This window comes from Patella vulgata, chromosome 2, assembly GCF_932274485.2.
Source record: "Patella vulgata chromosome 2, xgPatVulg1.2, whole genome shotgun sequence".
In the NCBI taxonomy this organism is placed as follows: Eukaryota; Metazoa; Mollusca; class Gastropoda; family Patellidae; genus Patella; species Patella vulgata.
In genome coordinates, this window is record NC_065880.2 from 62,848,205 (window position 1) to 62,874,272 (window position 26,068).

At 37.0% G+C, this 26,068-nt stretch overlaps 1 long non-coding RNA gene across 4 annotated transcripts; it reads right to left on the reverse strand.

Moving 5' to 3' along the window:
* Positions 1 to 20,474: 20,474 nt before the first annotated feature.
* LOC126811266 (uncharacterized) lies at positions 20,475 to 25,815 on the reverse strand. Of its 4 annotated transcripts, none has more exons than XR_008785968.1 (4): positions 23,808 to 25,815; positions 22,967 to 23,030; positions 22,294 to 22,433; positions 20,475 to 21,598 (listed from the first exon to the last, which is right to left on the reverse strand). It is a non-coding gene; the product is annotated as an uncharacterized LOC126811266 (long non-coding RNA). The 4 variants fall into 4 exon arrangements; XR_007675486.2 differs by lacking the exon at positions 23,808 to 25,815 and having other exon boundaries at positions 20,475 to 21,169; positions 21,401 to 21,598; positions 22,967 to 23,783; XR_007675487.2 differs by lacking the exon at positions 23,808 to 25,815 and having other exon boundaries at positions 20,476 to 21,169; positions 21,490 to 21,598; positions 22,967 to 23,777.
* Positions 25,816 to 26,068: the final 253 nt, after the last annotated feature.

The following is a 26,068-nucleotide window of genomic DNA, read 5'->3' on the forward strand; positions in this document are numbered from 1 at the left end:
ATGGGTTCTTTGGGTTGTATTCCTAATTGTTTTCAAATTTGAGTGAAGTCTGTGTCACTACAGACCCGGGACTGTACAGCGCAGTGGACGCTTACGGCTAGCCCCCCGATCCATTCACTTTTTTTTTAATTGTCTGTATGTTTGTGTTTTCCTGAGTATGATGTCCTGTCCATGTATTTGTTTTTGTGTAAATTTTGTGTGGTGCAGTCCCCCTGCACTTACTATATAGACATGTTGATTCAGAGGGCGTTGGTCACGATGAGATGTGTTTTTGTTAATGTTATCGATCGCTTTCAGTCCCTATATAAAGTTATAGGAAACACATATTAAAATAATCAGAATATTTATTCTTGTGTAAATGCTGAGTGAAGTCTGTGTCACTACAGACCCGGGACTGTACAGCGCAGTGGACGCTTACGGCTAGCCCCCCGATCCATTCACTTTTTTTTTTAATTGTCTGTATGTTTGTGTTTTCCTGAGTATGATGTCCTGTCCATGTATTTGTTTTTGTGTAAATTTTGTGTGGTGCAGTCCCCCTGCACTTACTATATAGACATGTTGATTCAGAGGGCGTTGGTCATGATGAGATGTGTTTTTGTTAATGTTATCGATCGCTTTCAGTCCCTATATAATGTTATAGGAAACACATATTAAAATAATCAGAATATTTATTCTTGTGTAAATGCTATCATACAAGAAGGAACGTGGTCCCGAATTTGAATTTGTTCTTAATTATGTATCTTCTAGTTTGTATTCACTTACTCAAACCCAACTTCAAAATGTCAATGTAGTACATTATGTACATCTCAAAACTGTACATGACTTGATCAGCTATTGCATATTTAATCATTCGGGTTAGTCTGTCATTATTTATTTAATACTGTAATGGGACATCAGATTTAAATTTACAAAGGCACATTCACATGTAAATACCAATATAAATAAATACCAAAATGTCAATGTAGTACATTATGTACATAATAAATATTTTTTAATTGACACCTTTTATAGACCCCCAAATTCCACTGTTCAATTAGATAATTCTATTTTCAATTCGTTTTCATTGGCAGCAGCAGACGACATAAACAATATCTTTATATTAGGTGATTTTAACATTGATCTCTTTACAAAATCCAATACTTTTATTCATTCGGCAAATGTTCTTTTCGATTTTAAACAAATTATCAAGGATCCAACCAGGTATGGTAATAATGGTAACAATACATTGATTGATCTAATTTTAACGAATTGTTCCGGTTATATTTTTGATTCAGGTTGCTTAGATAATTCCTGTAGTGATCACTGCCCTGTTTAATGTCGGTTAAATTTTCATCGTCTGAAATCAATTAGCTTCACATGTACTATATGGAACTATGATAAGACTGACTTTGACCAACTACGACGGGACGCTGGGAGTATATTATGGGACTCCACTATTGATAAAAACTCTATTGATATTACATGTGCCGCCTTCACAAGCGAGTTAATAAATTTGGCAAGAACACATATCCCAAACAAAACTGCAACCTTTAGATCAAAAGACAAACTTTGGATGAACAAAACAATTCGGAAAATGAGTAAAAAGAAAAACAAAATTCACCGGAAAGCAGTACAATCAAACTTGGACCTCGACTGGCAAAAATTAAGAAATATAAGGAATGACTATATTAGCTTGATTAGAAAGTGCAAAAAAGAATATTATGAAAAATTAGACCATAAATTAAATGATAATCAAAATTTGGGTAAAAAGGATTGGTGGCATATATATAGTCAACTCGTTTGTGACGGGTCAAAAGGAGATATTCCGCCTCTTATGAATAACTAGCAGGATACCCGGCTTCGCTCGGGGGTCATAACTCCGAAACCGGAAGTGGTAGACTAACGCCACCTGGCCTATGTTACTCCCTGGTCGGAGCTACCTCTATACCCCATATTTCAGACTCGGGGCAGACCTAGTGTAGCCGCCAACCCCGCTTCGCTCGGGGGTCATAACTCCGAAACCGGAAGTGGTCGCACCTGGCCTATTTTACTCCCCGGTCAGAGCTACCCCTATACCCCAAATTTCAGACTCGGGGCAGACCTAGTGTAGCCGCCAACCCCGAACAGACAGACAAACGAAAGAACGACAGTCACAGATATTAGTATAGATAGATAGATGGGGTTCCATAATGTAGTAGTTAGTGTTTCATTGTATCTTTTAAATCGGATAATCCCTCTTGTTGTTTTAAAGATTATTCTAAACGATACCTTAATTCGTTTAATTCTGGTATAAGCTGTATTGGAGTATTGGCAAGTATTGTGAGGGCTGCGTCTTTAGTTACAACATAGATAATACCGTATGATTGCCGACTCATGAATTCTCGACGTTATGTTGCGAAACGCGTGAAACGGCGAGAAAGGTGGTTGATCACTTCCGGTCTTCTGTTCTCGCTGTTTCTTTACTATAGACCCAATAGCGATATTTTTATTTAGCGCTTTCTTGTAGTATTAAATGTGGCATCATCTGGTTAAATGGAAACGAGAAATAGAAGCAATGTTCGAGGTAAGAATAAAAATGAATATCTTATAATTTTGATATTATATTGTATTATAAATAAGTATTACATTTCATGAAAATCTCGACACGTGTGTTGCCCAGTTAAGGCAAAGTTTGACAGCTTTGACCTACTTTTAAAAATCGGCAAAATAGGGTTTTCAATTCATTAATTTGTAAAATAATACTTGCAGATCATTAATAAATCGTAAATATATAAAATACAGTTTGGTATGAATAATAACATTGCAGTGTTGGCTATATATAAGCTTTTAATTACACAATTTTTTAAAAATCTTTTGTATTTTCAGCAGAACTGTACTGGTTGTACCCGTCTTTTGTTTGCTAGCTAGGGGCCTAGAGGAGTGCCAGCTTGTGAAGCAAATATATTTTATGTTGATTTATTGTGATACTGATAAATAATTGTATGTTTTTTTTATGTTATTTACTTCTTTTCATATTGTTTGTGTGTGTGTGTGTGGGTGGGGGGGGGAGGGGGTATAAATATTGAGACACTAGACATTAATATATTGATAAAGTATTTTATTTTATGTATCTATTTATTTATATTTTATTTATTTTTTTTATTTCATTTTGTTTTTTTGGGGTTTTTTTTTTTTGGGGGGGGGGGGTTATTATTATTTTCATTATTTTATTTGTTTTATTTTAATACTCAACAAGGGATTTGGTTTAAATTGTTTGATTGTATTATATCATTATTGATTTTAATTTTGTATAGTTGAATTAAGCATAATTATTTAATTTTATGTATTTCAAACATCAGAAAATAAACCATTCAAGCTATGTGTAATGTGTTTGTATGGTTATGTTGATGGTTAAATAGGTTGAGAATTGAAGTCAAATGACCAATTTTCGCGAAAAAGGGATCTGCCAGTTGGTGTTACAGAATTCAGTCAATTTTGCTCCGATATTGATAAGGTTGGTTTTGTTACAATGCTGAGATGTATGGCTTTTTAGGAAATAACACGGTTCTGGAGAAAAATTAATATTTAAAAATAGCTGCCGGTCGATATTTAAGGATATGGGTTACTGTTCCATGTAATTAAATTAATCATTAAAAATATAACCTACAATTTTTGTTTCAATTAAATAAGTTAATCTTAACAATAATATTAGGCTATTGCATTTTTTGATTTAAATAATTTAATCTTATCAGTTGAGGAAGAAAGAGTTGGTATTTCAATCTAATAAGGTGCCTATAAATTATATAATTATTCATCCAATTATGTAACATTAACATTGTTTGATAGCTTTATTTAATAATACATTTATTAATTTATCATAAAAGTATTGTTAATTAAAGATGGGTTTTTAAATGTTAAACAGGCATGATGTAAGAGCTAAATCTGCTTATTGCAGGTCTTTCTTTGGGCCTTAATGTTATGTAAATTATCAATTAGACATTTATTAACATGAAAAGACCATAATCAACTCTCGATGCCATCTGATTGCTCAGATTTTAAATAGATTAGAACGGTATGGTGGTAAATTTTCAATATATTCAATTTGCATTATCTATTTTTGAAATGTTATAGTTAATAGCGAGAACGACCAGCTCTTTATCTAAATCTTACATAATTCCCCTTCAAATTTATGTCTATTGTTATTGTATTATTTTAATTTAGGACATAAAGAAATATATTTTGGTTCTCGCTTGGATGACGTGTTTTAATTTTTTTATTTTTTTTAAAAAAACCTAACAAAACAGTCTTGTTAATTACTGCATGTAAATAATTTACCCCGGTTACACGAAGTAACTCTGTAAAAAAATTTGACTAGATCTATAGGCTAATTTGTCAAGTATGCAAACAAGTTAAATGTTAATGACATGAATGATATTGGATACCGTAATCATATATTCATATAAACAACATGATGAGATAAATGTAGTGCCTTACAATTTTTAAAACTCATCTGTTACAAACAAGTGATAACTTAGAGCTAAAGACTTCGTGTAGGTATGTTTTGCCAAGCGCTATGAACACAATTTTTGCGGAATTTTGGCGCTATAGAAATGGACGTTCATTATATTTATTTATTTGGTTCTTCTGGAAAAATACATACATCTATTTAAACACCAAAAGTACTTGGCTGTTCTGTTCAAAAGCTTATAGTTCCAAATTTTTAAACAAAACATCTTTCACATGATTTAATCAGCTATTTATTTTTATATCGAAGCCCGAAGAACAGGAAATCAAATTGGTGTGGCCAACATTGAAATATCAGATATCAAGGATGAAGTTGCCTTTATCAACTCTTGTAAATCTTTTAATGTACAGGATTCCTGGAAGAATCTATTTTAGAACAAAAATTCCTTTTCATTGATAACTAAAGCAATAATTCCTTTTTTATTTAATACTAATAGTGTTTTCTTTTTCCTTATATATAATTGTTATATCTACTGAAGCTAATTTAATTTCTCAACAAAGCCTAGATCAAAAAGACTATGAAATAATTGCTTACATTGGGGTGGATTTATATAAGTAAACTTTTTTCCAGTTGTGCAAGCTGAAAAAAAAGTATGTGTGTATTTTTTTTATTTTTTTTTTTTGGGGGGGGGGGGGCTGCATTTATAAAATTAACTAAATTAAATGACAGAGGGACTTAAAATAAATAAATGGCCATTTTCTAAAATTATTAATTAGGCCTAGATTGGAAAAGAATTTTGTAGGGATATTTACATCTTTATCAACTAAAGTATACAAACAAAGCTGAATTTATTTAAAAAATGCACATTTGAATATAAACAAGATTTTTAAAACTGTTCTAATATACCATGCAATTGATAATAAAATGTAACATCTAATTTTATTAATCATACTATAGATAGGCCTATACCGTAGGCCTGTGTGTGGCACAGAGGTGCGGGTTAGTTATAGCTCGCAATATAACCTTTTTCCTTCTGCAAAATAAATTGTAGAACATTTTTTTTGAAGTATTAGAAAAATATAAATAAAAGTGTTTGATGTATTATCTCTATATCAAAAATATTTCCTAATTTTAGTGTAAATTGGTACGGTACATGAATGAAGAAAGGCATTTTTTGCCCATTTGTAACCTTTTTTCAACTTATCGTCACACAGTAGCTATTTAATCTTTTGCAATAATCTAAAAAAATTTTGGAAGGAGATATCTTGTTCTTTTTTTCATATAATTTTTATATACGTGTTCATTTTATTAATTTCATAAACGTAAGTTTCAAAAACGTCAATTTCGCGTGTCACTGTGCGTACGTACATGTACTGTCGAAAGCTAGACCGGAAGTAAACACCCCCCCCCTGCGCAAAAAAATATGCGCACGAACCAGAACGCAACATCACGTAAAGGGCTAAAGAGGAGTCGGCAATCATACGGTATTATCTATGGTTACAATCAATAAACTTTAATTTGTTTTTAATAAATTGGTTGCTATAAACTAGTTGCTAGGAATGCATAATGTAGCTATAAAAGAACGACATCTAGTAGACTACTCATAAACTTGCTATACATCTAATACAGTGTTTGTTTCATTTAAGGTAATTGTATATTTTGTATATTATTTGCTATCGAGGCACTCTGTCCAAAGTGTGTAGTTTTATAACTTAAAGATAGGCGTCCTATAGACGAAATAGGGCCTCTGTACACCAGCGAAACTTGCTATACATCTAATACAGTGTTTGTTTCATTTATGACTTATAACCAGAGAAGTTTAGCTTTTACAATATTTTAATCCGAAGGACAAAGCAAATTGTTTAAACGAATACTTTATTAACCAATCGCGGCTTGACTACACAAATGCAAAACTTGCTGAACTCGAACAAAATCCCTCTTCACTTTGTCACCTAAAATTAACACCTAAAGAGGTTGAAGACATCAGTGGAAAATTCCTAAAATCCATCTGCTTCGAAATTAGCAAACCTTTATGTAAAATCTTTAATATTTCACTTGAGCTAAAAACCGTTTCTAATATTTGGAAATCAGCAAACGTAACGATAATTCATAACCAGCGGCTGCCAGGCAGGATACGCCCACATTTTCGAGAGATGGATAGAGAACAAGCTAAAAAGAAAGTGATTTTTCCTACAATCAAGGGCCATAATTCAGGAAATTACAATTTGATATGCGCAAATATCGAAAGGAACCGAGATCTTTGGGTTATAAACTTACATTTCAAGTTTCAACAAAATCGGATAAAAATTGTGACCTCTATAGGTTCCACAACCTTGCTATACCATATTTTTACGCTATTTGAGAACGAGGGGCGGCCATTTTGTCTGTCAGTTTTGGGCCGATTTTCACGACATTCGAACTCAGCCGTCCTTAGGGTGTAACGGGGATATAATAATACGTTGTTTTTTTAAATCGGATAAAAATTATGACCTCTACAGGGTCCACAAGCTCAAATCGCGATTTTTCGTACAATCTGGGGCCATAATTCAGGAAGTTAAGTTCCGAAATGCGCGAATATCGAACGGAACCGAGATCTTTGGGTTATAAACTTACATTTCAAGTTTCATCAAAATAGGATTAAAATTGTGACCTCTATAGGGTCCACAACCTTGATATACTATATATTAACGCTATTTGAGAACGAACGGCGGTCATTTCGTCTGTCAGTTTCGGGCCGATTTTCACGAAATTTTAACTCAGTCGGCCTTAGGATGTAACGGTGATATAATAATACGTTTTTTTTTTAAATCGGATAAAAAATTATGACCTATAGGGTCCACAAGCTAAAAACGCGATTTTTCGTACAATCAGGGGCCATAATTCAGGAAGTTACGGTCCGATATGCGCGAATACCGAAAGGAACCGAGATCTGTGGGTTATAAACTTACATTTCAAGTTACAACAAAATCGGATAAAAATTGTGACCTCTATAGGGTCCACAACCTTGATATACCATATTTTTACGCTATTTGAGAACGAACGGCGGTCAGTTTGTCTGTCAGTTTTGGGCCGATTTTTACGAAATTCGAACTCAGCCGGCCTTATGGTTTAACGGTGATATAATAATACGGTTTTTTAAATCGGATAAAAATTATGACCTCTATAGAATCCACAAGCTAAAAACGCGATTTTTCGTACAATCAGGGGCGATAATTCAGGAAGTTATGTTCCGATATGCGCGATATTTGAAAGGAACCGAGATCTTTGGGTTATAAGCATATATTTCAAGTTTAAACCAAACCGGATAAAAATTGTGACCTCTACAGTGTTCACAAGCTAAAAACGTGATTTTTCGTACAATCAGGGGCCATAATCCATGAAGTTACAGTCCGATACATGCCAATATCGAAAGGAACCGAGATCTTAGGGGGATAAACCTATATTTCAAGTTTCATTGAAATCGGATAAAAATTGTGACCTGTAGACTGTTCACAAACAATTGTAGACGGACAGGGGCGACGACAATATACGTCCACATGAAAATGTGGGCGTATAAAAAAAAGACGAATCGTCACTATGCGGATATTACAGACCAGTTTCTTTATTGAGCATTATAATCAAAATTTTCGAAATATGCATCTACAAACATGTATTTAACTTCTTTAAGAGTCACAATATTATTACTAATTTGCAAAGTGTTTTTTTGCAAGGAGACTCAGTTGCTTACCAACTAATAGATCTTACGCACTTCTTCTGTCAAACCATCGACCAAGGTCAATATACGAGAACGGTGTTCTGTGACATCAGTAAAGCTTTTGACAGAGTTTGGCATCCCGCACTCTGCCATAAGCTTGGGGCCGTTGGGATCAAATGAGACTCCTTAGAATGGTTCAGAGACTACTTGTCTAACAGACAACAGAAGGTTATTGTCAACGGAACCTCCTCTGAGCCATTAACGGTCCCTGCTGGTGTTCCACGGGGCTCCGTTCTCGGTCCATTTACTTTTCATTATATACATCAACGATATAGTAAACAGTATAAAATCAAAACTTAGATTATTTGCCGATGACCCTAGCTTATATATAAAAATAACTGACCCAACCGAATGTGTGGAAGTCTTAAATGGTGATCTAGAGAGAATAAACCTTTGGGCTAAGACGTGGCTTGTATCTTTTAACCCGCTGAAAACTGAAACCCTAACACTAGCAAATAAAAAGAATCTATTTATTCCGACACTAAATCTAGACGATGTTGCAATTAAAGAAGTTTCTGAGCACAATCACCTGGGCTGACTTTTCAAACAAACTGTAAGTGGGATACTCACATAAATTGTCTTCGCTCGTTAAAATATAGGTTAAGTTGTAGATCTCTCCAAACCATGTATACTTCATATTTTCTTCCTTATTTCGACTACTGTGGCGTTATTTGGGATGGGAGTACCGCCTAACTAACACATAAACTAGAACTTTTACAACTACATGTAGATACACTCAGGACTATATGCGGTGCTATGAAAGGTACAAGTCGACAAGTGTTATATAAGGAAACCGGATGTATTACACTGCAGGAGAGAAGAAGGCGACATGAATTAATTTTATTCTACAAAATCATAAACCATATCACTCCCGAATACTTATTTCAACTGGTACCACCTAATATAAATTCCTATGGCCTACGAAACCAAAGTAACATCCCAACATACTTCTGCAGAACTTCTTTATTTTCTTCTTTTATAGCATCTACAATAGCGCTGTTCGGTTGAGCTAAAATAGAATCCCTTCCTGGAAATTACAGGAAGGTAAAAGTTGAAGTGCCCGTATGTCATACAAGCCAAGCGTGTATGATAGTACCGTTGTCATTGCCATTGTATTGGGGAGCACGTGGACGATGCGAATTTTTAAAGCAAAATGGAAAAAATAACGGTGAAATCTAAATCGGAAGGCGTAAAGCACTGCTGCTATGACAGCGTGAAGACATGAACTGCGTCTTTTTTATTCCCTTTCCAAAATCAATAACACAGGAGGAAAAATGTAAACGATGGATAAAGGCGTGTGGAAGACCGGAAGAAACATTCAACGTTACAAAAATTAAACGCTGTACATATATGTGCAGCAAACATTTTGTGGGTGGAAACGGTCCAACAATTGAATATCCAGACCCAATACCAGCATTATTACACACGCAGGAGCAGGTGAGTGTCATATTTACAAAAATGAGAATAAATACGCGTGTGAGGCGAACTAAGGTCCTAAGGATTAGAGTGTTATGTTTTATTTCGTGGGATTCTTTTTCTTGTTGATGAACATCTTGTAATTAAAAAAAATAATCTTTATGTCATTATGTGACATACATGTATACAGTAAAGTTTATGTATTGATAATTTTTCAGTTGAGCCGTTTTCAACGAAAGAGAAAGCCACCAACACCAAGGGCAAAAAATGTAAAAATCCAAAGGAGAGAAGTAATAGCAGCAGAAAGTTTACTACAATTGTCAATGTGCAGGCAGAAAACGGAATTAAGTTCCGAGGTGTGTTCATAGGGGTACGTGGCCGAACTTTTTTGGGATGGGGGGGCAGCATATTTTCCCGAGAAATATATTTCTTTAGAGGCCGCGGGTGGCGAAGCCGTGCGCCCGCGAGCGCCGGAGGCGCCAAGCGTCGAACGGAGGTTTGGGGGGCCTCCCCCATAAAATTTTGAAAACCAGACGGCCGTAGACGCGATTTCCAAGCATTTCGAATACTTTCTAGTAATTTGGAGTGGGTAGTAAATTATGTCAGTTGCAGCATACAAACTGGTAAAAGTCATCTTTAAAATACAAGCTCTATTACTACGAAAACAAGATTTACGAACGATTTACTTTTGCCACATTTTTCATTTTATGAGACTTCACATTTTTTATCCAGATCTCAGATGTATAGAAGACTTGTATATACTTTATCTACTTTTAATATATGAATGACCATTTTAAAAGAGTTCAAATTTACAATCTATATATTCCGTATTACGATTTACTTTTGCTACGTTTTTCATTATATGACAGTTCACATTTTTTATCCATATCTAAGATAGATAGACCTAGAATCAAGATAGAAGACTTTTTAAACTTGTAAAATTTATATACTTTTAATATATGAATGACCATTTTAGTTCAAGTTTATTTACATATAGTGCACTATATTATACCAAAAGAAGAACAAGTCAAACAATAATTACTTATTTCACATTTGATGCGCGATGATGCAGCATCAGATTTTTCACTAGAATTTCTCACTAGAAATCAACAGTTTCTTGCAATTTGCACCCAGTGCTTAGAAGAAAAATGTGTTTCTATTACTTTTCAGAGCGAAAATGTCAATTATTTTATCGATATCTTGCATCACTAAATTAGTATACTCGCGCTCAATGTTTATGATGGCGAGGTAATGAAGCCGCGTTTGTCCCATGGTGTTTCGAACACAGGTTTTCATACGGCGTAAAGTACTAAACGATCTCTCGGCTGAACAAGAAGTCGCCGGAATTGTGGCAAGTGTTTTCACGACACTACTGTAGGCAACATTACATCCAGTTCATTTTTGTGCATGTATTCCACGATGTCAACTGCTTTACTCAGCTCAGATTATGATTGGGTCTAGATCAAAAAATTATTGAATATATTTTTCTCCGATATCAATAAATCAGAATCGGTGCCATAGAAAGCAGTGACCGTTTGGACATTTTCTTCAGATGGTACCTCGTCGGATACTATACAGCCATGGGCACAGAGTACATCTTGGTCATTGCCAGAGAATCGTGATTCCATCTCGATAACAACCTTATCTAGACACACGAAGTATGTATGAATTTTGTGGTATTCTTTTGGCGTAGTTGGATTAGTGTTGTCTGGAACTCCCGGATCTTCGCCGACAAGTGCCTGTAGGTGTACGGATGGCTGCTTCTTTCTAGGTAATCGAGCTTCATTAAACGTAAAATCGCTATCTTTGATTACTTCTTTGATATCATCGCAAATAGCTTGTGTCATTGTCCACACAGTGTTGAACGAGTCGTCGTTTCTCAAACCGGATAGCGTCTTGATTGTCATATTTGCAGTACGTTTAGCGTTCAGTACGTCTATAGACTTGCCTTGTAGATAGTGACTAAGAGCGTTTGTATTGGATAAAATGATTTTTAGTATAACAATTCCCAGTACAAAATCAAAATCGCACATGGCTCTAAGTAACGCTCGAGCATCACTGGAGGTTTTCGCCTTTTTATCTTCAGTTAGTTTCAATAAAGTTTTCGTTATACGATGGATTTGCTGTATTACAGCTTTCACCGACTCAAATCTACAATACCATCGAGTCTCACTCTGCGATTTGAGGCTCAGTTTCACTTCTTCAGGCGCACATTCTACATCTTCGAATATAGCGTGTCGCTTTGGACTTGCTTCCACAAAATTATACAGTGACTGAATAGACCCAAGTGCGTTGCGCAAGGGCGCAATATCGGACATTGTGCCCTGTATTGCCAAATTTAAAATGTGTCCGTAACAATGAACATATAGTGCAAAAATTGCGATTTCTTGCACCCGCGTAGCCAAACCCTTATGTTCTCCAGACATATTTGAAGCCCCATCGTAGCATTGTCCGACCACTTTACTAAAGTCCAGACCAGGATTGCCAAAAACTGACTTCAACAACTCAAACAATGTTTCTCCATCTGTTATTTTGGTATCATAAAATCCAATGAATGATTCTTTCGTTTCTCCGGCGACTATATAGCGTAAACAGATGGATACTTGCTCAATTCTACTTATGTCCGATGTTTCGTCCACGATAATGCCTAATTGTGTACATTGTTTTGCGTCATCGGCTATTTTATCCAAAACTAATTTACCGACGATTTCAATGATCTCATTCTGAATTCGAGGAGAAGTCCACTGTGCGTGCATATCCATCTGACTCTTTAGTTTTTCCCCCAACCAATCGACATCCTTACATCTCAGATTCAACAATTCTAGAAAGTTTCCGCGATTGATGTTAGATGTTTCATCAATATTATGTCGAGATTCTTCATGTCCCCGCTGCGCAATGTTTTGCTGAGCTGTAAAAAGTAAGGTTTCATTAATTATCCTCAGGTATTCGCGATTGCGTTTAACCATATCACTGTGCGCATCACTCAACTGTTTAGCAACTGAAGTATTCATGGTATCTGCGCGTTTCCGCATCATCCATTTTGGCATAGTCGTACCATGAATTTTACTTCGAGCGTGCTTGATAGTCTTTCAGGTTTCTTCCAATTTCTATAAACAAAAGAATTTTCTTTTATAAATTCACGGCACGGCCAGCACACAGCATGTTTTTCATTTACATCATAGCTTACCCACGGAAACTTCTCGTACCAACCTGCCTTAAATTTCACGGATTCTTTTTCCGTATTTACGCGGAGCATAGGTATTGAGGATCGGTTGCCGTGGACCTGGATTTGTGTCAGGAGAAACTGAAAGGAGAGCTTCTTGTGGTTGTGGAGGCTGTATATTTTCGGCAACCTCTTCATCTATTACACAAGATCCTGATGTACTTTCCTTGTCACTGTCGAGGCCGTCATTAGAAGCTTTTACTGAGGAATACAGAGTTGCAGATATAGGTGGCTCCAGTTCTGTTACATTAACAACAGTGGATGTTTCCTTTCCCATCCCCATGACCACATCATCAGTAGAATCGTTATCCGGATTTTGCTGTTTCGTAGCAGAAAAGAATGACGATAACGTTTTCTGATTACTCTCTAATATCCTAGTGAATTTAATGTCAGAGGTGCTGTGACCATGCTTTCTCTCGCAATGCAATTTAAAGTGTTCTTTGTCCATTATTTGTTGGCAGGACGTACATTGTATTTTGCCGCCGTGATCTTTCTTTCGTTTATTTGACTGTGACTCCATAGTAGATACGTTTCTTTCAATTTTCACGGCAGTACTGCAGAAAATTTTCAAATCTTCAATACTGATTTTAGTCCTGCTAAAGCATTAGTAATCTTCTATGCTAGCAGTATTTATATCAGTACTGAAAATAGTTTTGAATTTTTTTTATCGAATTGATATTAAATATCAGCAATAGAAAGTGTACACTCATATCATTCCAATTATATTAAATATAAGCGGTGCATCCGCCCTGACAGCAAATTAAGCGTGGACTTCAATTCAATTCAATCCCTACAGTTTTGACAACAAACAGTTTTTACAAATTTTGACAGTTTTCTCACTAAGTGTCCCTTGATTGTATAAATACGGTACCGCTCACAACTAACTTGACAAAAAGCGCGCCCGTTCTGCGCCTAGGCGAGAACTTAATTCATAGAAATTGATTAGTTTAACAAAGTCATAGAAAATTGAAAATGAGATTAATGAGTTACTATAAGTCTTGTACTGTAACCGAATCCATTAATCAATCGACGACACTTTTTAAGTTCGTCATCCAATCCTCGCCTGGGCGCTGGGCCTGGGCAAGCTCTGGGCGAGCTCATGCAAGTGTCTGTCAAGGTTTGTTGTGAGCGGTACTGTCTGTAGGTACCGTATCACGGGTAGAGGTATAGTGTGCATGGTTTTCTCCGGAAAATGCATATACAATGCATGGCAACGAATGATAACCCGTTGTATATGCATTTTATGAAAAACTTTCTTTTTGAAACTTTGCATGCAAAAACGAATAAATGTTACCTGTACTACCAGGCTGGCCAGGCACTTCCGATGCCTAGAAGACTACAACTTTACAGCTTTACAATTAACAACTTAATTAAATCCAATGTGAATATATCAATATAATATCCTAACGGTCTGAATAAGTCCAAAATATATATTGTCAATATTAATATAGCGTCCAAATCTTGTGTAGATGAATAATTCAACAGCCTCAACATTCAACAGTGAGCGAATTTAAGACAATGCGCCCTTGTCGTTCTTGAAATCTCACGTACCATGGCGCTCGGACCATACGCCATTCTTCGAAAAAGATTGAGAAATTGTTGAAAATTTGAAAAATGATTTTTTTTCAGTTACTAGAAAAAAATAGTATACTAAGTTACTAAAAATGATATATATCATATTATGATTTTAAACGCAATTGCGCGAAATAAAAAAAACGCCATGGAGTGGTTCAATTAGTACCGATTATCGACTGGTATTGGCCAGAAAGTGCAATGCACTACTATCTTAGTTCACATATAGATATGTTGTACTGGTTGGGGCAGTGGGGGGTATCAGTGGTATCTATCAATATCTATATCTCCTCCTCAGGCATCGACAGGTAGCATATGAAGTGTATGTATGGATAGGGGAGACATAAACAGAGGGTTTATACTGCTTTTCAGCTGCTCACTTCTATCACTGGGCTCGTCCGGTGGATGGAGTTGGATGCCAGTATACAGGAACACAGTACTCAAGAACTGAGAAAGGCCATATGTACGTGCTAGTTCTATTCAGATGGCGTACGTGTTCATCATTGACTGGACTGCTTTCTTTCCGCTTCCATATTATTAAAAATATTCAAAACCCGACAGACGGCGCGACGCTTCCCGACAAACTGAGCATTCATTCCCGACAAGACCATAGCCTTCCCCGACAAGGCCCTCCCGCCCCCCGCCCCGCCTCGTACGCCTATGGGTGTGTTGAAATATGTGAATATTAAAAGTTAATAGTTAACACACAAGAAGATTAAATGACGCAATTTTTTGCTTATTTTAATATATAAATATTATACTCAATTGTCATGGGCTTCAAGTCACGGTGGCTCAAGTAATAAGGCGCTGGCTCACTAACCAGGAGGCCCACGGTTCGATCCTGGTGTTGCCCAAGAAAGTACCTCTTAATTAGTCAGCATGGTTTCCCCTTGTTGGTGGTGCAGGACAGATTATTGGCAAGAAACAGTGTCTAGTCCTTCATGACAAACTGAGGTCCTGTGTACACGTTTGAGTGTGCCGCTGCCTGGGCAAAAATTCCTCTCATATTTGAATTCAAAAATAGAAAATCTGATATTGAAAAATCAAATCAAATTGCAAGAGAAGATTGATGTGGAAACTGTTGAAAAAAAGATAGGACACTTTCCTTACAGAATATTAAATCGGATGACAAAAAAATGAAACAATTCACAGGATTAGTATATGATGAATTTAATTGTTTGTTTGAATTTTTAGGAGAGAATGTTGATAAGCTAACATATTGGGATGGTAAAAGTTTAAACAACAAATGCACCAACACTAAAAAAAGTATATAGAAAACTGGATCCTCAAGAAGAACTTTTCCTGACTTTGGTTAGGTTAAGGAGAGGGTATAAGTCTCTATACATTGGCTCATTTTTTTGCAATAGCAACTTCAACAGTCAGTGTAATTTTTCGAACCGGGATCCAGTTCTTATACTGCCATTTTAATGACTTTAGATGCAACATGTTTCCAGAACGACAGCATTTTAAAAAAGATTTACCAAGTGTATTTGAATTTTTTGTTCAAATGCCAAAGGACTTCCGTCGTCAAGGAAACCTTTATTCTTCATATAAACACCATCACACATATACATATAAAAGCCTCATAGGTGTAGCTCCGAATGACTCTATAGTGTTTGTCTCTGATTTATACGAGGGGTCTATCAGTGGCCGTTCAATTGTTGAAAAAAGTGGATTTTTGCAACATATTAATCCAGGCGATCTTGTTTTAGCTGACAGAGGATTCACCATTGAAGATTTATTAATGACACGACAAGCCTCTTTAAACATTCCCCCTTTTCTTGGAAAAAGAGAAAAGTTCAGAGCACAGGAAGAGTTACAAACTCGGCGCATAGCCAAAGCACGAATTCACGTGGAGAGAGTTATTGAACGGGTGAAAAAGTTCAAACTCCTAAGTGGAAATATTCCATTATCCCTTTCACCTATTGTAGACCAAATGGTATTTGTATCGTGCTGTCTTGTTAATTTTCAGGAACCACTGGTGAAATAAGTTTATGTATATTTAGTTTATTCAGATATAATAGGATGCATAAGGAAACAAAAACATATATATATAGAGAGAGAGATTATAGTATTATAAAAACAATAGTATGACTAGTTTTTAACTGTACATCTCGAGATTCTTACTGAAACGTTATTTATCTGAATTGAAAATAATTACATAAAATTACACCAAAAGACATGTATATTATAGTTCCACTGCTTTTTATATAACCACATTTTATATTGTGTAGATTTTTTCAAGTCTCTAAACAACCTTTCAGTGCTATTTACCTAATATTGTTTATTTAGTCTGCTCAGAATGTAGTATTTTGTATTTCTAATACATGTAAATGGTCTCACCATTGGGTGGCTTATTTATTTAGCCAATTATCTTGTTTTTTTGTGAAAAATCTTGTTACATTTTACTTCTGATTGTTACTGTTAATTAATCTCTGTAAATGGCTTTATCATGCCTATATTACATGTATATATTAACCTCAAGTTTACTAAATGTTTTTGTGCTTGATAATGATAAGACGATACTTCTCGAAAAATGATGTTTTTAGAATAAACCAGTGATTCTGTCCCATACACATTGTGTTCTTTTAATATATATTACTATGTACACACACTAATGCCACCTACATGCATGAGTTTTGATCAATCTTTAATGGACCCCAAAATTAATAATTAAATCTAAGTCATGGAAATGAGGCACAGCAACTTTAAATTGCTTAGTATTAGTCCAATATTACAGGCTTAAGATTTCTTGGAATGCGCATTTCCAATATTTCTGCTGCAACAACTTTGTCCCATAATGTTGTAATATTTCCCAACATTTTTTATATCAGATGTTCACCATGTCTGATTCTTTAAATATTAGGAATACCAACTTCAGACCATAAAACAAAGTCACACCATTTAAGCCCAGTTATAGCCAACTGGAATTGGATTTGAAAATAATACTGGTGTGTAGTTTTAAGTTTCAGTGCAGAATTTTTTGATGTCGGTATTTCAAAACAGGCACTGTACAAATCTTTTCTTTTCACTGTTTGTTTTTCAATGTTTTCATATAAGTTGAAAGGGGCAGTTGTTCGAAACAGTTTTAAACATTTGATTTCAACTAATCCATCTTTTTCGTTTTCAGATGGGTCTGTAACAAGTCCATCTGGACTGCATCCCAACTCAGGCCATAATTTATTGACCCAAAACCCAGTTTTGTTGACTTTAAAATCTGGTATTTTAGTCATCATAAAGGCATGGTAATATTGACGGGCTTGATCTTCATGTTCTACACCATATATCATGTCAGTTGATGTAAACGGATTTAAGTTCCACACAGAATTACTTATAAATGATTGTAATTTCTTCAGTGTTTGATCACATGAAGGGAGAGCTATCAAACTACCTAAATGGTTAGCTTGCTTTGCAGTTGAAGCCGTTATTCTAAACCATCTACTTGTATTCCATTCCAAAGAATCTACCTGACATTCTGTATCTACAACCATAAATGCATCAGTCTGATAAGTCTTGCATTCTTCTTTCAAATTTATGAAAAATGATTCAACTAAGATCCTTAGAGAAGATTTTCTTTCATCAGATAAAACATAGTCTGTATATATAAAGTCTATTAAGCTTCCCCACATTGATAAACTGCCTCGCTTCATTTTTAAATAGTTCAAGGAAACAGCAAAATCATTAATTTTTTTAACAGAATTATTCCTGTCAGATTGTGGTCTAGGGTCAAATTCACATAACCTTGCCCGCTTTTCTTTGTAGAAGCCATAGGTTGCACTGGTTACTTTTCCTGGGTTCTTGTTCTTTTTGCCTTTTCCCCATTCACACGGCTTACTTGTACAAGCTTGCTGACCATAACCAAACTCTTAACATTGTTTATCAATGGTTAGAAGTACTGCTGCAACATGGTTACAACGACCGAGGGCAGATCCTGGACAAGTACAACTGGCGTCCCTAAGAGCGCCGCTGATACAGGAAATGGTCACATGAACACTTCTATATTCATTTCTCATAGAGGCTGCTACTGTTGCTTTCACATAGTAGCATCCATTGTGCTCAGTGTCCATGATATCTGTAACATGAACAATATTTTGACATATTGTTCACCCTTGGTCAGGGGATCACGTGGCTAAGTGGGTAAGACGCTAGCTCGCTAGCCTGGAGGTCGGGTGTTCGATCCCTGCATTGGCCGAGAAAGTTCATCCAGATTTTCCGGCGTGGTTCTCCCTTGTCAGTGATGCAGGACGGAGGGGTTGACAAGGAAAGCTGTCTAGTCGTTCGGATGGGACGAAAAACCGAGGTCCCGTGTACACATTGGCGTGCACGTAAAAGATCCCTTGGCAGTTGGAATTCGATATAAGAGTAGGCGATAGTGCCGCTGCCCGGGCAAAATTTCCCTCATAGCACACTGTATGGCGTATGCCCGTCTTCATTAGCCCAGGTTAGGAGCAGAACAGTAGGACGTTAAACTCCATTTCATTTCATTTCATTTCACCCTTGGTCAGAGGGTTAGATGTCATATGTGACAAGTTTGTGTCATCTTTTTTGCCACCCTCGCCTATCAAAACTACACTCTCTAATAAGTAATAATATATGTGTCCATAGTTAAAGTTTTCTGGTATTCGAACTGAAGGAAAGGCTTTCCATCCTAATAATGGTGGTATACTAGGGTTTTTCTTTTCATCTGTTTTTACCGACTGTTTGTTTGATTTGATATCAAACCATTTTCCCCCATCAACACCAATGTCAATTAGCTCTTGTTGTCGGGCGCGTCGAATTACCCAATAACACCCAATAACTGCCTAATAACACCCAATAACTCCAAAATAACAACCAATTACTACAAAATGTTGACTTTGGAAACACAAAATAACAATATAGTTGAATTTAAGAAGCATCGCTGCTTTGTGTCCAAATTGGAGTTTCACGCTCACTCGCCTGAAGGGAGATAACTCGTATATGTGATTTTTGTTGACAAGAAATTATTAACATCCAATAACAGCTCAATAACACCAAATTGTTGACTTTGGAGATACAAAATAACAATTTAGTTGAATTTAAAAGCCTCGCAACGTTGAGCCCAAATCAGAGTTTTACGCTCACTCGCCTGAAGGGAGAGAACTCGTGTATGTGATTTTTGTTTACAAGAAATTAATGTATGCTTTCGTTGCAATTCGTTTTAATTGCGGATCATGTTTGAAAGAAACTCGCGATATTCAAAGCTTATATTGTAAAGTATGTCAACGTTGGTGCCATTCAGATTGTGAGAAAGTAGATACTACTCAGTTGAATTTTTTTCAATGTTCAAGTGAAGACTACATATGTAGGTCTTGCAGATCCAACTGTGCTGGTTTTGATATTCAAATCGGAGTTTCACGCTCACTCGACTGAAGGGAGATAACTTGTGTATGTGATTCCCCGGTTATGGACTCAGACTAGCAATTGTTTGCCCATTGACTTCAATGTTAAATGGCTGTAACATCACAAGGCTGTAGCTCTTTGCTCAACATTCCGTTGGTTCCAATCTTTATAGGCACAATGGGGACCACATTTGGCAATCTCCTCATCATAATTTTGTAGGGGGTTGACCGTTTGGATTTTTTGCTACGGGGATTTGAAGTTGACTGGGGTGAAAATCTTACTTCCGACACAATGATTGCTCTGCAGAAAGACACTTTACACCCCCTATCCCTCCGCTCTAATATCATCAGTATTACCCAAAACTGCGATGAAATTGCAAATTTGATCCCTTTTCTCCAATTCTAGACCAAAAAGTCAACCAAAAAATGCAGGAAGAGGGGAGAAAAAAATTAAGGGAAAAATTGTCTATTTATAACTCGCATTACATTCTTCCATCATGAAATAAGGGGAAATAATTACTAGTCTTAGTCCTATATACCTCACATGTTTCTGCAGTTTAAACAAATCTGTTGTTATCTAATAAACAAACATATATGCAATTCCCTGGCCAAAGAATATGAAAATCTATGCATTTTCAGATGAGCTGTGCGGCATTCTGCAAACACTATAATACACCAGAAAACTGCTGAATTTCAGACAGAAATAGAAAAGCACATGAATTTTGAATTAAACAGAACATTTTTATTTTTGAACATAAATGCATTCTGTAAAAAGATAACAAAAATTCAATATAAATCAAACAAGAAAATCCTTTAAAACAGTAATTATCATGTAGTATTAGATTTTTTTTAACATTTTCATCGAAAAGCACATAGTTTTTCTCTGTTAACGCAGTTTCAAGTGCCAAATTGTGGTCAAATCTAAGATGTTGAAACATGCAGTGCCTATAAATTTTAAAATGTCTCCTACATAGCTGTATTTACATAGGACAATTAAGTTCAGATAATCTGATTATGTAACACTACAACAGTTTTATGATCGCCACCCCCTAGTATGGAATCTGATACATGGCTGACCAATCATAGTTCTCACTCTTCATTCTGGTCTGTCAAATGATTTACAATGGTGATGGTACCTACAACTTTCCTGGCCCAGAGATATGCACAACAGTCAACATACAAGCCATTTATGTTATCTTCCAATATGAGAGGCCATAATAAACGCAAGGCTGTCTTTTTCAAGCTCGGAAATGAAGTCAACACTAAACAGCAACGTTTACAGGGGTTCTCGGCTGGAACCCAAACCGATTATGATTTGCCCTCAACTTCCACAGGTGTCACAGAGATCAGGGGTGAAATTAATATGCATCATCTTTCTACTGAAGCCAGTCCGGGAAGTCATCGAGTTTTGAGATGTAGACCTGAAATGTTAAATTTGGATGAGACTGAGAATTCTGAGGCGAACACTATCCAGGGAAACAGGATTATAGACATCCAGAAAATGTTCGAAATATGGAATTATGTCATTCCGTTACATGCTCAGGGGAGAAGAAAGGCCTGTGCAGTACCAAATTTCCAGCCTGTTAGTGAGCAGAAGTGGGGAGCGGGTTGGATGTACTCTGTAAAGTGTACAAAATGTACATTTATCTAACCTGTGTACAAGTTATATAAAGAGATTCCAACTGGGAAACCAGGAAGAAAGGCAGCCGCTATTAATCTGACCCTACGCTATTAATCTGACCTGTTAGACATGCCGGTTGGAAACACCAGAGCTCGGCTTCTGTTGACAGATTTGGATATTCCACCGCCCTCTCGGAGTGGCATGCAGACTCTTTCTAACCAAGTTAGTGCTAAAATGACAAGGTTGAACACTATTAACACGAGGGAAAAAATAGAAGAAGTTAAATCTTTCAATCAGAAGGGAGGGTCAGTATAATAAATGTTGCAGTGGATGGGCGTTACAACAGCATAACCATAGGCCACAGTAAAAAGCCAGGGCAAGCAGCCTCGCAAGCCATTTGAATTGCATGCGAGACAAACACAAAGCACAAATATATCCTGAGTAATGTGATGCAAAATAAACTGTGCTGGCAAGGTGCCTGGCTTAAGGGAAAAGGTTTTACGGTCAACTGCCCTGGGGGACATGAAGGCTGCACAGCAAATTTACCAGTCCACGCACCATTATCTGAGTATGATATGGGGAAAAGCATTGGCACAGAACTAGCTCTCCAAAACGTCCTCATTAAATATGCAACAACAGATGGAGATGGACGATCAGCTGCTGGAATTGAAGATAGTTTAAAAATTTTGCATCCGATGTGGAGTGTGGAGCGACTAGCTGACCCTTCGCACCTGGCTGCCACTCAATTTAGGTACTGCTATAATGCAAAATTCAGTGACGAGATGTTTCCTGGTAAAACCAGACTGGATATGGGCAAGATCAAGAAAATACTGAGCCAAGATGTAAAAGCTAGATGCAGTCTAATCATGACTACATTGTTTGAAAATCACAGTGGTAATACTGAGGAGATGTGAAAACGCCAACCAAAAGTCCTAGAGTCCACTATCATGTGTTACGATGGTGACTGCTCAAAGTGCCGCCCTCATTCTGTTGTGTGCCGGGGTGGGATAACAAATAACTGGTGGAACCGTTCCATGTATCTGGCCTCAAATAAAGTTGATTCCCTGAATATGAATGAAAATGACAAATCAATTCTAAGTAAATTTTTAAAGATCCGAATAAGTGAAGCCGCTTTAGAAAAAAACAAATTCCAAACAAACACACAGAAATGTGAGGCCATCAACCGCTCGTTGAGTGTTTCACTTCCAAAGAATGTAAATTACGGAAGAAATGCGATGGGTCGACTTTCCTCAACAATATTGAGAAGCAATGATGGAATAAAGAGTGCCACCGAGCAGAAAGCTAAACTCCTTGGGGGCCCTCTTTCTCCAAAGACAAGATATTCCCTGCGACAAATAGAAAGAGAAAGTCTGTACCACAGAGAATACCAATCCAGACCCGAAGTGCAAAGACAAGCACTACTGCTGCGTGGACGAAAGCTTCATGAATTCCGTGAGTACAAGAATTACTGTCCAGTTGAATCCGGCTACAAAAAAGGCCATTTAGACCAGCCATCAACAGCAGACGACACTTTACAGGATCACAGCTATAGTAAATAAGCATGACAGACAAATGTAAGCCATTGTCATATACCCACCTTTTGCCTTAATACTTGTGTTGAGGTCAATCCTTCCACTCTTGCACAGTGAGTAACCTGATACCTGAAATGATAGAAAGATGGGAATAAATATGCAATAAAAAAAGAGTAAGCAAATAATAATAAAAAAAATAAAAAAATATGTGGTTGAATAAGAAGGGAGACCTCCTTGCGGTTTCAACTGGAAATAGAAATAATATGCCTCTTTATTTCTAGCGAACATCCCTTCAGTGGCCCTCCAACAAGAAATTAGTTAACAATCAATAAAAAAAAGTAAAACTTGAGTGTGACATACATCTAAGCCAGTCTCAAATGTAGAAGACACCTGCTGTAGGCACCATGGCCAAAGCAATGGCCATTGGATTTGCAATACTGTCTGTTGTTATTTATATAGTGCGACTCAAAACTGATGTGACTGGCATTCGTACACAGGCAGTTGTGGCAGACATGCGAACAATCCATATTTGAGGGCAAATCAAAACTTAAAGCCATGGTCACCATAAAGGACAGTCTGTGGACACCGGTGGATTTCCAAACCCCTGTTAATGGGCACTTAAACGACATCCTCCCATATCTTGCATCTGCCGACTTCAAGCCCTGCCATATCCTGCATTCCCCATTTTCACTCAATAAAGACGAATGCTCAATTTTCTCATAAATCCTACGATAAAAATCTGCCATTTTGAAAAAAAACCACATGCCACTAGATAACTAGAAACATTGTAATACACTATTCAGTGTTTTGATATGACATCATGCAACAAAATGTAAACATTTACCCCAAAATTCACACTCTGCCAACGGATACCCCAAATAATGGCTATTTTGATAATATTCTTACCATTTCTGACACTTCCCATTCAAAACTTCAGGAAATAAGTGGCTGCGAAAATATCTGCATTCATAGCCTGCGTACTATTTAGGACTAGCAATTGTTTGCCCATTGACTTCAATGTTAAATGGCTGTAACATCACAGGCTGTAGCTCTTTGCTCAACATTCCGTTGGTTCTAATCTTTAGAGTTTTTGCTACGGGGATTTGAAGTTGACTGGGGTGAAAATCTTACTTCCGACACAGTGATTGCTCTGCAGAAAGACACTTTACACCCCCTATCCCTCCGCTCTAATATCATCAGTATTACCCACAACTGCGATGAAATTGCAAATTTGATCCCTTTTCTTCAATTCTAGACCAAAAAGTCAACCAAAAAATGCAGGAAGAGGGGAGAAAAAAATTAAGGGAAAAATTGTCTATTTATAACCCGCACTACATCATGAAATAAGGGGAAATAATTACTAGTCTTAGTCCTTATACCTGACAAGAATTAGTGTCGTCTGTCCAGAATCAGAAATGACATAGTGGACGTTAAACCTCATCCCTCTATCTACATAACTATTGCTCACGACAAAGTATTTTGTGTACCTTTTAATCCTTATATACTATTCAAAAAAAGTAGGGGATATTTGATTTTGGGGGCATAATACTAAAATATGCAAATGACTACGAAAAAAGTCACTATAGAACCTAACAGAAGAAACATTTCCAGTTACATGTGACGCCCAAACGCACCAAAAGCTACCGCATGAAATGCATGTGATGCTTGGGATCATCATGGGGGTCCAACCCAAGATTTGCACGACTCTGACTTTGAATGTTACAGTCATTGTGGCATTGAATTCCAGGGTGGAAACATCAGTTTAATTGTTTTAGTGACCAGAAAACAAATTTTGATATGCGTCGGCTTACCCAAAATGAAAGGTTACGTGCCCTTGGCATGCTACAGATCGGCACAACAATCTGTACAGGACAGACCACGCTTAGGTCGACCAAGGGCGACAACTCAAGCCCAGGATCGATTTATCCGTACCTTGGCCTTGAGAAATCGTGTCATCACAGCAAATCAGATCAGCGCTCGTCTTCAAACAGACACTGGTGTGAGAGTGAGTGGCCAGACGATTCGGAATCGACTGCACAGGGGTCACCTTCGCGCCCGACGTCCTCGCGTGATCCCTTGTTTGAGAGATCATCACATTCAGGCAAGACGTCGTTGGTGTAGGGATCGTCAACACTGGGATAATCGACGCTGGAGCAATGTGATGTTTTCAGATGAGTCAAGGTTCACTGTTGATTTTTTGGAAAGACGTAGGAGGGTGTGGCGTCGTCGAAACGAGCGCTTCCAAGACGTTAACGTCATCAGACATGATCGATTTGGGGGTGGTTCTGTTATGGTGTGGGGAGGCATCACTGTTGCTGGAAGAACGGCTTTACATGTTGTTGCAGGGCGTGTTACAGGTCAGTACTACCGGGACAACATCTTGGCAGTCCATGTTGTGCCGTTCGCACGACGTCATGGCCGCCGTTTCATCTTCCAGGATGACAACGCAAGATGTCACAGGGCCAGGATCGTTACAGGTTACCTCCAACAACAGAACATCACCACATTACCTTGGCCAGCACTGAGTCCCGACCTCTCCCCCATCGTGCATGTCTGGGACATGCTTGGACAGAGGTTACGTCAACGTCAACAACGTCCTGCCAATGTCCAAGAACTTGCTGCTGCGTTGCAACAGGAATGGGACAATCTGGACCAAAATGACCTTAGACGTCTCATTAGGAGTATGCCACGTCGGATCAATGCTTGTTTGGCAAACAGAGGAGGATTTACCCGTTACTGACTTGGTTGTGATGCTGTGGTAACTTTGCTGTTTGACCCCGGGTATCATTTTACCCTTATAATGGTCAGTCTGTGCCTTACTTAGTCTAACGATCATTTGGAATAAATCGATGAATGTGAACTTCATTTCATTTTGTCATTTGTTTCTTCGTCAGTTCCATTAGGTGACTTTAATAACGCTTAAAAATCAAATATCCCCTACTTTTTTTGAATAGTATATATCATTACATATCGTTAAATCAAAAATCGCTTTAACTAGTGCATTATTATATAAGATGGCCATCAATCTATAAATAACTATTTCAACCCCTCCATGGGTATCGTCAGGCGGTGGCAATAATAGAAAGTTATTACAGATATCCCGCTATAGTTATTTTTATATCAAGCCAAATTATACCATAATAGACTTTAAAAGAAATATTGTATCA